The sequence below is a fragment of the Natator depressus genome, chromosome 12 (assembly GCF_965152275.1).
Source record: "Natator depressus isolate rNatDep1 chromosome 12, rNatDep2.hap1, whole genome shotgun sequence".
NCBI classification, from domain to species: Eukaryota; Metazoa; Chordata; order Testudines; family Cheloniidae; genus Natator; species Natator depressus.
In genome coordinates this window covers 37,062,449-37,076,456 of record NC_134245.1, presented here as the reverse complement: position 1 = coordinate 37,076,456, position 14,008 = coordinate 37,062,449, and the positions used below count along the sequence as shown (strand labels likewise).

At 59.1% G+C, this 14,008-nt stretch overlaps 1 protein-coding gene across 2 annotated transcripts in view; it reads left to right on the top strand.

The window, feature by feature from the left end:
• GSE1 (Gse1 coiled-coil protein) overlaps window positions 1-14,008 on the top strand; it is a 349,700-nt gene that overhangs the window by 121,064 nt on the left and 214,628 nt on the right. The gene's annotated exons all lie outside the window — the stretch shown is intronic.

Sequence of the window (14,008 nt, the reverse complement as noted above, 5' to 3'; positions counted from 1 at the left end):
CCTCCACCTTCCCGGGTAAGCCCCAGGCAGCTGCAGTCAGAGAGCCGGGATGCAGGGAGGAGTGTGTGTGGGGCGGGGGACAGTTGGAAATGTGGATGTCCTGTCATTAGCCAATACAGCATTGTCTGGCCAAGGGGCAGTCCTGGGTACGCGTCGTAGCCTGTTGGATGCTCTGTGTTGAGGGCCTGCTGAGCAGATTTCCTGTTGGCCTTTTTGTGTCTATGGACTGGGTCTGAGGGCCGAGGGAGAGGACAGAGTGTAGGTGAAACTCATTGCTAGGGACAGGAGGTAGTGCCCAGGGTCTGGTGCCAGGGTGTGGGGCAAGGGTGACCTGGTGGCAGAGGACTCTCTACCAAGCCCTCACTCTCCTGCTCTTGTGCCTCCCCCCTGGCCTGTGTGAATGTGCTGTCTCCTTGCTCCATTTAATCCGTGGCCTCTCTGCCAAGACGGCCAACCAAGGCTGGGGAAGGGCAGCAGGTTTGTGATGTGGACACAAGCCCGCTAGGAGTCAGAGTGAAAGCCACCAACTCCCTGTGTGTAGGCCACCCGGCGGCTGTACCCAGGAACGAAGTGACCCGTGGCCGGATCCCCAGGCTGACCTGGATGTGAAAGGCTCTTCTCCTGTGGCCAGTCCCCCGAGGCCAGGCCCTGCCGCCCCAGTGGTACACTGGTCGCCAAGGACACCTGCAGGGCAATGCCAGCTGTGCCTGCGATCCGGGACGCCATGGGGCTGAGGCTGGGCCGGGCTCCATCTCGTGGGAGTTCAGAGCCTTGTCAGGCAGGAGCAGCAGCATTCCTTGGGGAGGTGTTACACACCCTCCCATGCTGGGCTTGTTTGTTAGCAGCCTTCCCGGTGGCCCTGGAAGACTCCTGGCACTCTGGCTGCTTTGATGTGGAGACTGCCGCCCACTCCAGCTCTTGGCAGAGGGGAACAGGAGAGCGAGGCACTGTCGTGCGGGGGAACTGCAGGTGCACCAGGCAGGGAGTGAAAGGAGCCCTGCGTGGGCCTGTTTCCATGCCAATGCCTGTAGCTGCCTGGGTGGGGGGAGCTCCTCTCTGTTTGGAGGGTGGTCAAGCTGAGGGGCTGGCGGATCTGGGTCCTGTTCTTGGCTCTTCCACTGACCAGCCAAGCAGCCTTGGGCAAGTCCCTGGCTTTCCCCAGGCCCAGCAGTGCAAGGGTACTGTGGGATCCTCAGCAGAAGGGGCTGTAGGCAAGGCACAGGGTCTCGTTACTGGGCCAGAGCTCCTTGGATCGCGCCGCCTGAATCAGGCCCATGGGACTCAGCCCAGTATTCTGTATGACTGCAGCTGGTGATATGACTGGGGACTGACTAGGCATGGGCCAGCTGGCTTGGATGGTCCCAGACCCGCTCCCCCCCGAGTCTTCACCCCATCTCGAATCGAGCCTAGACAGCATCGTCCGTTGAAAGTGCCGCTGCCACTGCTCACGCTCGTTCTGGCTGGACGCAGAACCACTGAATTACCCCGGGGAAAGCTTGTCTGCCCCGATTCCTAGCCCACCTCCACAGGCCCTGCCCAAGGGAGCTGCATTATCCTTTCACTCCCAGCTAGTGCGAGTGCTGCAGGGCTCTCACTACCCCTCCTGGAGCTCCCCAGCGCTTCCTCAGAAATCGCTCCGGGCTGGGGGTCCGCGGGGCCCTCACCATTTGCAAGCTGTTCCCAGCCAAGCGAGATGGGAGCTGTGGCCTGGAAAATCCAGCCCCGCTTTTATTGCCTTGCCATTGGCTGCCGGGCAAAGGTGACATTGATTAATGGCTCATTAGACGCCTGCCACATTTCATCTGCAGCCCCTGTCCCAGGGCGCTCACATTCCCACTCCAGATCCCGATGCATGGGGATCTCCTGCCCCTTCCCCACACCACCGATGAGTGGGGAGGGGCACTTGCGCAGCAGGATGAAGGATGAGGGAGAGCCATAAAGCCTCTGACCACAAGTTTGTCCCATCTGATGGCAGTGACACGTGGTCGCTGAGCAACCTGGCTTTGAATCTGTGACCTCTGGGGAAAGGCTTCTTATCCGCCACCCCCAGAGCCCTGTCCACGAGACACCTGGATGCCGCAGGCCATGTAGCGGATACCCTCTTTGGTGCTGTGTACGTCTGTGTGCACACGCGCTACCTCTTGTCTGTGTTGCTTCCCTGTTTGGCACTCCGATTCGCATGGGCTCTGTGTCTGCGGCCTCCTGGGCAGCAGTCCTAGCTGGAGCAGCCTAGCTGTGAGGATGATTAAGCCTTGGCAGCTAGAGGTGCCGCGATACATCATCATGCCGAGGGCACAGAGTGTATTGAGCCTCCCCGTGCCAGCGGGCTCCACTGGAGACGGGGCTAGCACAGAGCGGGGAGGGCTTTAACGTTGGGGTGTGCCCCTCCAGGGTTCACTCTGCAGGCAGGTGGGGGCAACTAGCGAGGCCCTGTGTGCAATGGGAGACTTGCCAGGGTAGGAGAAGGAGCTGCTGGATGGCTGCAAATGTGCTGGCTGCTTCCAAGAAGAGCCACAGCCCAGGGGAATCCATGCCTCACCTCTAAGCTGCTGAATGGCAGAGATGCTCCTTCTCCTTGCCATGAAGCGTGTACTGGCAGGAAGACAGAGCTGAACCTGCGACCACCCACTCTGTTAATATGGCGAGGCACTTTGCAGTTGGAACAGTGGCCCGGTACACACCTGCTGAGTCCAGGCCAGGACCCAGGGAGGGCCCTGCGTGGTGTCTCGAGCTGGGCTAGTCAGTCTGGGTGCCAGAGAGAAACATGGGGTCTGCCGGCATCCAGCAGCCTCAGCGAGAATCCCTATTTGCATTTCTTACAGCAGAGGCCTGTCTCTCCTCTAGCATGCCATGGGTACCTGAACCGGGGGCATTCAGAATTCTGGGGCTTAGAGTGCCTAGAGGTGCTACCCACCCAAAGGCCCAGGGCCTCACCTCCCTGCAAGCTGGCTGGCTTTGCAAAGACATGGAGACACATGCAGCACTGGCCCCCAGGGCCTGCTGTCACTAGTCTCTGCAGCTGGTTCACTGCAGCTTCGTGCCCCACCCTGATGCGTCTCAGGCTGGGAACACCCCAGAGTAACTCATGCTGGGTATATAGTAGGGAGTGTGCTTTATGCCAGTCTTTAATTACATAATTGCACAGGACTACTGCCTCATACAGTACGCAGGATGAACTGGGCAGCTATTCATTATTTCTTTTCATCTTCCTCATTCAGCATGTGGTCTCAGGCCTTATTTCCCACCCACCATCCGAACCCCGCATTAAATGAAATACAGGGGTATTAATTTCTTCATAGACTTTTCTGTGGTGCTTATTGCCATAGTGACTTGCCCAGCGTCACATGGGAACTCTGTAGCAGTGGTAAGGATAAAATCAAGTTCTCCAGGGCCACATTCAGCTGGCTCCACTACAAGGATATCCTTTCTCTTCCTGCATTTCCCTGTCTCATTCACTCCACAACCCTGATTCCCCCCCAGAGCAGGTCCAGCCGGTGCACTGAAAGAGGCAGGGATCCTGTGGAATCAAATATGTGATCATGGAATTGAAGTCTGTAATCATAATGCGTATAGAACAAGGGGGCTGAATTATGGTTGCACAGGCACCCTTGATTCTGGCATTTTCCAACTTTTGAGTGCTTGACTTTGCAACAGTAATGTTCTTTGAATGTAGTTTTTAGTTGAGATTTCCTATGTTTTAAAAAAAAACCCTGAAAAATCAGGAGTACTTTTGTGTGGAACCACGCTGACCCCAAACTTGGGTCATCATCAGGGTTGGGATCTTTAGATCTACAGCATAGACTTCTATACCCCTTGGGCTAATTGAGTAACTGGTAGTGGAAGTAGGCTGTTATCCTCTAGGTCAGCCAGTCACTAGACTGGAAGAGAGATGCATTTTGCCAGCGGGACTCTCAGCTGTTTGTTGACAGCAGAAGAATTTTGAGATTGAGGAATCCTGGATTCTATTCTAGGTTCTGGAGGGGAGTGTGTTCTAGTGGTTACAGACCTTTCTGGTCCTGTCCCCTCTGTGTTTCTTGCCCCCTCCCCCCAAGCTTGTCCCTGTCCTACTTTGCTCCTGTCTTCATCCATCTGCATTTGAGTCAAGCTGCTCCCTCCTTTTTCCTCCGGACTGCCAGCAGAAGGCACATTCAGAGCACCATAAAGTCTCCCTCTCTCAGTTCTGGTGCCTGGCTCCACCTCGGCCCCAGCCGTGCGGGGAATCAATTGCAGGAAAAGGGCTGCTCAGCTTCTGCAGTGCTAGGATGGAGCAGGCTCAGTGCCGGCCACGGCTTCGGAGAATTTAGCTGCCAGACTCTAACGGAGCATGTGCAATGGCAATTTTCAGAGGGTCATAATTCAGCCGGATGTGGGTGGATGTTCCTAGGTAAAGTAAAGGACAAATATCAAGTCCCTGCTCCAAAGCACTGGGGTGCTAGCGCTTCTCCGTGAAACCGCTGTGAAGATTTTTCTAACAAGTATTTTTCCCTCATCTCATTCGCGGAAATGGCTGGACTCTTTTAGCGGAAACATTTTTGTTTTTTAAATTGTCCACGGCAGCCACTCTGCGTTGAAAATGTCACCCGAATGATTACAGTCTGATAAAGTTCTAAGCAACTGGAAACAGGGTCTTATAAGGGGAAAGGTTGAGCAACCTTAACTGTGGGTGTCATTGGCAGATCTGCCTCTCCTGGCGGTGTATACATACTCCGTGACTCCCTGGGAGTGTGCACGTATAATATATGCTGACGAAGCCACACATGCATTCACTAGGAAAATTAAAAAATTAACAGGCATTGGCTCGCACTAGCTGAGTAAAGGCAGTGAGATAAAAGCATCTCTTTATACCTTGTGAGAATTGCTGATAAGGGCATTTGTTCCTTGTATTCTTAAAAAAAAAATGGCAATAAAAATTTAAAATAGAAAAGAAAGAGAGAGTTGGGGGAAGGAGAGTGCTGGCGCAACCAGCGCTAAGGAGTGTGGAGGACACCTGGGGTGGCAGGCTCGATGCAGCTGAAGGGCCTTTGGAGGAAGAGGAACTGGGGAAGGGTGGGGAAGAAAAGTCAGTGGAAGCAAAGGGGGAGAAGGGGTTTGAAGTGAGAGTGCTGACGGGGAACAGGGGCTCCTGTGGGGCTTAGGAAGGGGTGCAGCGTTTGAAGGAGACTATCTAGCATAGCTCATTTCTAATGCACCTATTGCTGGGATAGTGGAATATCTGGGCACTGTCGTTTTTGCAGCCAGTGTCTTGGCAAGCCTACAATATCCCCCCCTCCCCTACTGTCCTGTGGCATCCCTGGGATACAGCTGTTGGATAGAATGGTGCAGTGGTTTGCTGATGCTGAACAAATCTTCCCTTGGGCCTGGGCTGAGAACCCACCAGACTCGTCTCCCTTATGATGTGAGGCAGACTGGTGGCCGTCCAGACCAAGGCAGGTGAAGTAAGTGGAGCTCAGACCTGGTGGTGCGCCAGATTTCCGAACACTGCTGAGCTTTGGCCGGAGGGTTCATGCATTTGCTCTTCCAATAGATGTCCATTCTCTGGAATCACTGGGGACGGATCAGTAGAACACGGTGCCTGAGTCCTTTGCCGTAATTCCACTGACAGGGCTTTGAGAGCTATTAATGGGGATGGAGGCTCCAGGAGAGAGGCCCCTTTGGGGCTAGTCAAAGACGAGCGGCTGCCTCCTGGTCCCTTGATCCCAAGCTGAGCTGCATCATTATCCTCGCCTCTGGCCATCAGCAGACAGCTGCCTCTGATGAAGGATCACGCTGGGCTGATGCTGAGTGGCAGCTCATTTCCAGCATCAGGTGGGGAAAAGGACCTAGTTGGCAGAGTGACAGGAGTAAGGGGGACCCCTCCATTGGGGGTGGGGAGTCAGGCAGCTGAATGGCAAAAAGCCCGCCCCCCTGGGATTCTCCAGCCCTCTTTGGATATGTTCTGTGTGGCATTCAACTCGCTCTGTTGCACCTGTGCCAGACCTGTCCAGGGGAGGGGCTTGGCCAGTCAGTCACTCATCCCCAGCACAGTGGAAGCCACTGGATTGATAAGGCAGGATCCCGGCAGTACAGGGTGCCTTGGCTGCCCCCATTTCACCATGCATGGGGCAGCCCAACCTGCTGCAAGCTCAGTCTATGGGGCATGTCCTCGCACTTCTTCTCAGTCCCTCTTGTGACTTTGCAGGGGGAAGCCTTGAGATTGGAGTTGGCAGGGGGCCAGACCAGTGCTGTTTGTGGTGGCTGGGTTAGTGATTGGAACCCAGGTCTGGCGAGAGAAATCTGGGGCCCTGGTACATCATCTTGAAGGGGTCACACTCCCTCCCATTTAACTTTATTTACACAGCCATTACAGATGTTTTGGGGTCACTCCCCTGACCTCCCATTGTCCCCCTTTTTCCCTTCCCATCAGCCCTGGCAGCACCCTTGTCATTTTAAGGACCGGGTTGCGACCTACCAGGGTCCCCAAACTGGTTGGTTATTTTGCTCAGTGGATGTTTTGGAGGTGCCTGGCGGGTGTACGTGCGCAGAAGGCGACTTGCTAAGTATTAGTGACTTTTGGTTACTGCTAGGTTCAGAGCAATACCGCAGAGAGCAGTGGCTGCAGACCCCTGGGATTCTCCAGCCTCCTTTGGATATGTTCCATGCGGCATTCATCAGCTGTTCCCGCTCATTCCTGAACTCGGGGGACCCCTGGCACCCCAACTGCCTTGCCGTGTTGGGAGCATGCTCAGTGCCCATGCTGTCATCTTCCATTTGTCCAGGAGGTGGCGTGAGAAATCATCCCACACAGCCGCCCACCTTCGCTCCCTGTGGGGAGCAAACAAACCCCCACGTGCCCTTATCTCTGCAGGGTGCAGGCTAGTGGCAACCCAGACAGTGCAGCACAGCTCCTGGAGGCGCCAGGCCCTCCGCCTGCAACAGGGTGCGCTGGCACTTCTGAGTGCCCCCTCACTGGGTGCCCACCAGGCCTCCGAGGGAGATGGCTCGTCAGCAGCCCGGCCCTGGGCTCGGGGAAGCAGCAGGAGGTTCCTCCCACCCTCATGCCGAAGGGCCCAGCCTGGTGTCTCCCAGGGCATGGCCCAGTTGCGGGGTGGGCTGAGGGGTTTCTGGCAGGGATCTTTGGAGGCAGTTTGGGTCTGAGAGCTGGCTGAGAAGTGTCAAGGATCTCTGAGGATGTGAGGGGTTTACGGGAGTCTGGCTGCTGGGTTTGGGGGCTCTCCCGTGAGGCTAGGGGTTCTCTGGTGGAGTTTGAGGGGTCTCCGTGGCAGGTCATTGGGGTATCTCTGAGCGTTGGGGGTATCTGGCAGGTCACTGGGGAAGTTGGCTGTTTGGGGAGGTCTCTAAGTTGGGAGAGGCCTAGTGGCAGGAATTCTTCTAAGTGAGCTAAATGGACTTTGGGAGCAGCTCTGACCCTCCTCAACACTCAGCCCACCCCCGCTCTGTCCAGGACCAGCCAGCTCCTCCCCAGTACCTCCCTCCCAGAATGACTGCCCCCACACTCCTGAATCCTGACCTGCTTCTGCTGCAATCGTGCCCCACACCCAGGCTGGCTGGCTGCTGACACCCCAAGGATCTTCCCTGCCAAGCATGCGACCTCTCTCACTGGCTGCTGCTCCTCATGAGCATTTGATTCCCCCTCCAGCCCTCACTGCTTCCTGGGTGTGCACCCCCCACCTCTGCCCCCATGCCCCCACTGCTCTGTGAAGTGTGCGCCCCCCCACCTCCGTGGGGGGTGCGCCCCCATCCCCCTACTGTGAGGTGTGTGCTCCCCTCCTCCGCCCACTGCTCTGGGGTGTGTGTGCCCCATCCCCCCACTGCTCTGCCAGGGGGGTGCGCCCCCATTTCTGCTCCCCCCAAGAAATGTGACCCCCCCCACTGCTCCCCTGGGTCATGGGCACCCCCCTGCCGAGTTGAGTGACAACACCAAGTGTTTCTCTTCCAAGCATGACCCCCCTCCCTGCTGCTCCCCCTGCTAGTGCTACCCTCCCCGTCCCATGGCGTGACCTGACCGCCCCCCTGACAGTGCGCCCCCTCCCCCCACTGGGTATCTGACCCCTCCCCCCCACTGCTCCCTCTGGGTGTGCGACCTCCCCCCCCCTCGGCAGCGCGGACCCCCCAACCCCGGCAGCGTGACCCCTCCCCCCATTGCTCTCCCCCGGGTGTGCGACCTTCCACCCGGCAGCGCGCCCCCTCCCCCCACTGGGTATCCGACCCTTCCCCCCCACTGTTCCCCTGGGTGTGCGACCTCCCCTCCCCCCACTGGGTATCCGACTGCTCCCCCCGGGTGCGCGCCGTCCCCCCACTGCTCCCTCCGGGAGTGCGACCTCCCCCCCCGCCGGCAGCGCGACCCCTCCCCCCATTGCCCCCCCCGGGTGTGCCCCCCCTCCCCACATTGCTCCCCCGGGTGTGCGACCTTCCCCCCCCCCCCCCCCGGCAGCCTGCCCCCTCCCCCCACTGCTTCCTGAGTGTGCGACCTCCCCTCCCCCCACTGGGTATCCGACTGCTCCCCCCGGGTGCGCGCCGTCCCCCCACTGCTCCCTCCGGGAGTGCGACCTCCCCCCCGCCGGCAGCGCGACCCCTCCCCCCATTGTCCCCCCGGGTGTGCCCCCCCTCCCCCCATTGCTCCCCCCGGGTGTGCGACCTTCCCCCCCCCCCCGGCAGCCTGCCCCCTCCCCCCACTGCTTCCTGAGTGTGCGACCTCCCCTCCCCCCACTGGGTATCCGACTGCTACCCCCGGGTGCGCCCCCTCCCCCCACTGCTCCCTCCGGGTATGCGACCTCCCCCCCCCCCGGCAGCGCGACCCCTCCCTCTATTGCCCCCCCCGGGTGTGCCCCTCCTCCCCCCCATTGCTCCCCCCGGGTGTGCGACCTTCCCCCCTCCCCGGCAGCGCGACCCCTCCCCGCACTGGGTATCCGACCCCTCCCCCCCACTGCTCCCCTGGGTGTGCGACCTCCCCTCCCCCCGGCAGCGCGCCTTCCCCCCACTGCTCCCTCTGGGTGTGCGACCTCCCCGCCCTCGGCAGCGCGGACCCCCCAACCCCGGCAGTGCGACCCCTCCCCCCATTGCTCTCCCCCGGGTGTGCGACCTTCCACCCGGCAGCGCGCCCCCTCCCCCCACTGGGTATCCGACCCCTAAACCCCACTGCTCCTCTGGGTGTGCGACCTCCCCTCCCCCCACTGGGTATCCGACTGCTCCCTTCGGGTGTGCGACCTCCCCCCCCCGGCAGCGCGACCTCTCCCCCCATTGGCCCCCCCCGGTGTGCGCCCCCTCCCCCCATAGCTCCCCCCCGGGTGTGCGACCTTCCCCCCGGCAGCGCGACCCCTCCCCCCACTGGGTATCCGACCCCTCCCCCCACGGCTCCCCCCGGGTATCCGACCCCTCCCCGGCAGCGGCGCGGCCCGGGGAGCCGGCGGGGGCCCGCGGGCCGGTGAGTCACGGCGAGCCGGAGCGGCGGCCGGGGCAGGCGCGGAGCGAAGCAGGAAGTATCGGGGAAGCCGCCCGCGCCTTGCTCCTGCTGCTCCGGGAGCGCCGGGCAGGGCCCCCGGCCGCTGGGACCCCCGCGCCCGCCGGGACGCGCCGAGCCCGCCCGGAGGCGGCGGGGGAAAGTTTCCCTCCGGTCCCTGCTGGCAGCCGCCGCCGGCTCGGAGCCCTCCCCATGGACGAGAAAAGCCGCCGCTGGAAGGTGCGCCCGCTCGGTGAGTGCCTGCGCGGGGCTGGGGGTGGGGGGAGACTCCTGCCTGCGGCCCCCATCCCGGTGGCGTCGGGCCCGGGAGGGGGCAGCGCTGGGTGGTGGCTGCAGGGCAGCTGGGGGGGGTTTCCTAAAGGACTCTCGCTGGCCGCCTAGGGACTTGGCCAGGCGCTCTGGGTTACTGTAAGGGGCTGGCTGTGGGGCGCCTGGGAAGGGATGGGGGCACACTGATAAGGCAGCCTGACCCCTTCTGCCTTGCCTTGTCCCCCTCGACACCCTCTCTGCACCTACTCTACCCATCCAGGGTCCCTAGGCTTCCCCCCCAACCCAGCTGCACAGCTTTCTACCCCTGCATACTTAGTACACTGGTTAACCTGTGGAATTCCCTGCCACAAGATGTCCCTGAAGACAAGAGCTTAGCAGGACTGGACATTTGTTGGGGGTAATGAGAACATCCGTGGGTACTTTAAACAGGAGAAGGGGTATAAGCCCTGTGAGATCTCCAGCTTCAGGGCATAAGTCAGCCATTAACTTCCCCTGGGGGCAGGCTACCCCATAACCCCATCCACTGCAGGATTTCTTGCACCTTCATCTGAAGCAGCTGACGCTGCCTAGTGTCAGAGAGGGACCACTGGACTGATATAGTCTGTAATGTCTGGGTGTACCCCCTCCTGCTGTGCCATGTACCCCTGTGCTCCTACTGCAGAATCCCCAGCCTCTACTGCACTGACCTGGCTTGCATCATTCCCCCCAAACACACAATGGGAGTAAGGTGGGGAGTAAGTTGGGAGGGAAAGCTTTATGTTACCTGGGATGGGAAACTGCTCCTGCTGCCCCCTGTTGGGCCAGTGGGGAACTGTTGCCCATAGCTGGGTGTCCTTTCCACCTACGGTCAGGAAGGAATGTCACTGGAGCGGGTAGTGTGGGGCCACAGCTGGCCACTGCTCTGCCAGCGATCTCGGCTTTTGGGGGTGGCATTGGGTCGTTGCGGTTTTGTCCATGCCTTTGCCTGTCTCCCTCTCCCTGGGACCTGTGGACATCGAATGATTGACTCTCTGCTTGTGGTTTCGTTCTGGTCAGCAGCACCTGCTTTGAAGTGCGCCGTCTCCATTTTCATCTGCCTCCGACCTCTGAACTGGGTCCTTGAAGGGGTCAAGACTTGCCATGTTGCTGCTTTCAGTTGCGTTTTCTGTTCTACAGCCTGTGCCATCCAAGCAGTGGGGTGTGGTATTGGGACTCAGGACTCCTGGATTCTACTCATGCCTCTGGGATGGGATGCAGTCTAATGGCTACAGCGGGGGGTGGGCGACAGGACTCCTGAGAGTGCTGCACTTGGACTTGGGAGACAAGGGTTCTGTTCCTGGCTCTGCCACTGGCCTGCTGGATGACTTTGGGCAAGTCACTTTGCTCCCTGTGCCTCGGTTTTCCCATCTGTGAAATGTGGATAATGATTCTGACCTGCTTTGTAAAGTGCTTTGATCTACTGATGAAATGTACTAGATATTATCTGGGTGTGGGGCCTGGTGGTGGGAGCAGGGGGCAGTGAATCAGCACTCCTGGTTTCTGTTCCCAACTCTCCTGTTGATGCACTGTGTTGATCTTGGGTAAGTCCCCGTGCCTCAGTTTACCCACATACAATGTTAATTTTGAGAGGGAGTTGTGAACTGTTTGTAAACACCCAGGCTAGAAGGAGGGGCAGAGGATTATTCTGATGACCTCTACAGTCTCACACCAGAAACCTGATGTCGCATGGTGTGTCCATGTTTGCATGATGTGAGGTCATTACCCTGGGGTGGAAGTCCTGCTTCTTGCCCGGCTCCCACGTGTCTCATCTCATGGCGTGCTCACCTGCCAGGGCCCGGCGTTCTCCAGCTGGCCTTGCCCCTCGCCCTGGGGACTCAAGAGTCACTGGGCCACTGGCCTTTCAAGGGCAGCTGCAGCATGCTTTAATGGCTGCTGGGTGTTGGCACCCTGAATCCCACTTGCTTCCCAGCGTTTGTTTGTGATAAGACCGGTGCCAACACAAGGCTCCTGTTTCTCTGTCCCATTAGAAAGTGCCCTCTGTGAGTCAACTGGACACACTTATTGTCCTTGGCTTTGGCACCCGTCCATCCTCCTCTGCCCCTGCCTTCACTGCGGCTTCTCTCAGTCTCGCTGCCCTGGGGCCACAGAGCAGCACCTTGGGACTGCGGGCACGGGACAGAGGCAGGGTTAGGCCAGGGGAGCCCTGACTGTGGGGGTGATGGGTGGCAGCAGCAGTGGGGAAGGTTGGAGGGTCGGGCACTAGCAAGCTCATGGCAGGAGCTGCAACACGAAGCCGCTTGGGTCCAGTGGTTGGTTTAGTCTGACATAAAATGAATCCTGGACCGGGGGGAGGGGGGCAGCTGAAATGGGGACGGGCTTGGGACATGTTGGTGTGTGTTGGGGGGAGGGGAATTCTGTGGGGGCAACCTGGCTGTGAGAGCTCACGTGTGTGCATGCACCAGCATGGTGCGAGGGTGAGAATGGGTGTGCACAGTGCGTGTTTGGGAGTATGAACAGTTGAGAGGCTAGGAATGGGCGGGGAGTGTCCTGATGGGTGTGATAGGAGCAAGGGATGGAAAAGCCAATTACCCCATCCAGCACCTGCTCCTGCGGGGGAGTGTGTGTCCGTGCTGGTGTCGCTTGGAGCGTTTTGGCGTGTGTGGGTGTATCTGGGTGACTCTGGAAGTGGGTGTGGGGATAGGTCTGTGGGTGACTCTGTGGGCATGGGCATGGGCGTGGGGGAGGGAGGAGCGGAAACACGGGACTGTGTGTGTGATTCTCCCATCACAGGCCTGTAAATGCTGGTGATGGGGTCGGCCTGGCTGAGCCAGTTTCACGTAGCTGAGATTCTCCACACAGCCCTACCCACGTGGAGCGTCTCTTGGTCCTGTCCCTTCGGACGAGTCTAGTGGGTTTCCTGAAGCATTTTTCCCTTCCCCTTGTCTTCCAGCCAGCGCTCTGTGGGCCTGATCCTGTGAGGGGTCACATGGGGTGGGGGCACTCAGCTTTGTGTAGAATTGAGGTCTTTGTGTATCTGGGACCGTGTGTGTCGAGGTGTACGTATGTGTGTGCATGTGCCTGTATCCGTGGGGGAAGTGTGATTGTGTGGTGCCAGTGTCTTTGTCGGGGTGTGTGTGTGCGCGCGCGTCTGTATCTAAGTGTGTGTGTGTTGGCTCCAGGGCAAAGGGAATTACAGTGGAGACAGTGGCTTTGGCAGGAGGCCAGGATTCCTGCTGTCTCTGGTGGGGGTGTGAGGGAGGCTGGGATGTGACATGCAGCTCTGGAGAAGCAGAACATTATCGCTTCCTGACATGCTAGGGCCATGGACGGGGCTGCTGCAGGTTTCAGGGGGAGGAAAGAGGGTGCGGGTGGGGGCTATTTTTAATCTCAATTCTTTCTGCTCCTTTCCTGGGGCCTCAGCCCTGGCTCTCCCAGTGGAAGAGCCGGTGTAGCTCTGGTCTCTGCATCATTGGGGTTACAGTCCCCTCCTGAGAGCGGCGGAGTGAGCATGTGGGATTGAATGGGGCCAGGTGTCCCTCGGCAGGTGGAGAGGAGAGTTTGGGAGATTCATGTGAGACTCGGGGTCTTGCTGGGCCCCCACCTCTCGGTGGGACAGAATAACTGGGTTGCAGTGCAGTGTCATAGGAATCCTGAGCTGACCGCAGCTCTGTCTCTCTCCCTGACCAGCCGGGGAGCCCAGACACCAGCTAGCTGACCCGTGCCTCTGGCATGGGAGTCTGGCGACAGAGCTCTGATCGCTGGGCCATGTGGGGGTGATCCCGCGGAGCGCTTACATAGCACTTTCCATCTCCACAGCCTCTTGCGGACACTGCCTCTGTGCTGTGGCAGGCATCCTGGTCTAGTGGACTAAGCAGGAGACTTGGAGTCAGAACTCCTGGGTCCCAGTTCCAGCTTGCTGCACAGCCTCGGGTCAATCACTTCATCTCTCCATGCCTCAGTTTCTCCACCTGCAAACATGCCTCATGCATCTGCTGGGAGGGCTATCTGGGGAGCCTCTGTGCAGATGGCAAGTGTTACATAAAGGCTAGGTATTATTCATTCATGAAGCCTCATGCCAGCTCTGGGGGTGGGGCGGTAAATATCCTCCCCATCACCCAAAGAGGTTGAGGGCCTGCTCCTTGGCTGTGAAGTTGGTGTACATGGTGCACTGTTGCATCTGTGTGGGAGCAGAGCCCTGCTTGCACATGCGTGTGGCAAGATGCACACCCGTCTCACCATGTGTGCCTGGATCTCAGGGTCTTGGTGTCCCAGTAGCTTGGAATAGGCCATGGGTGTCCTTAC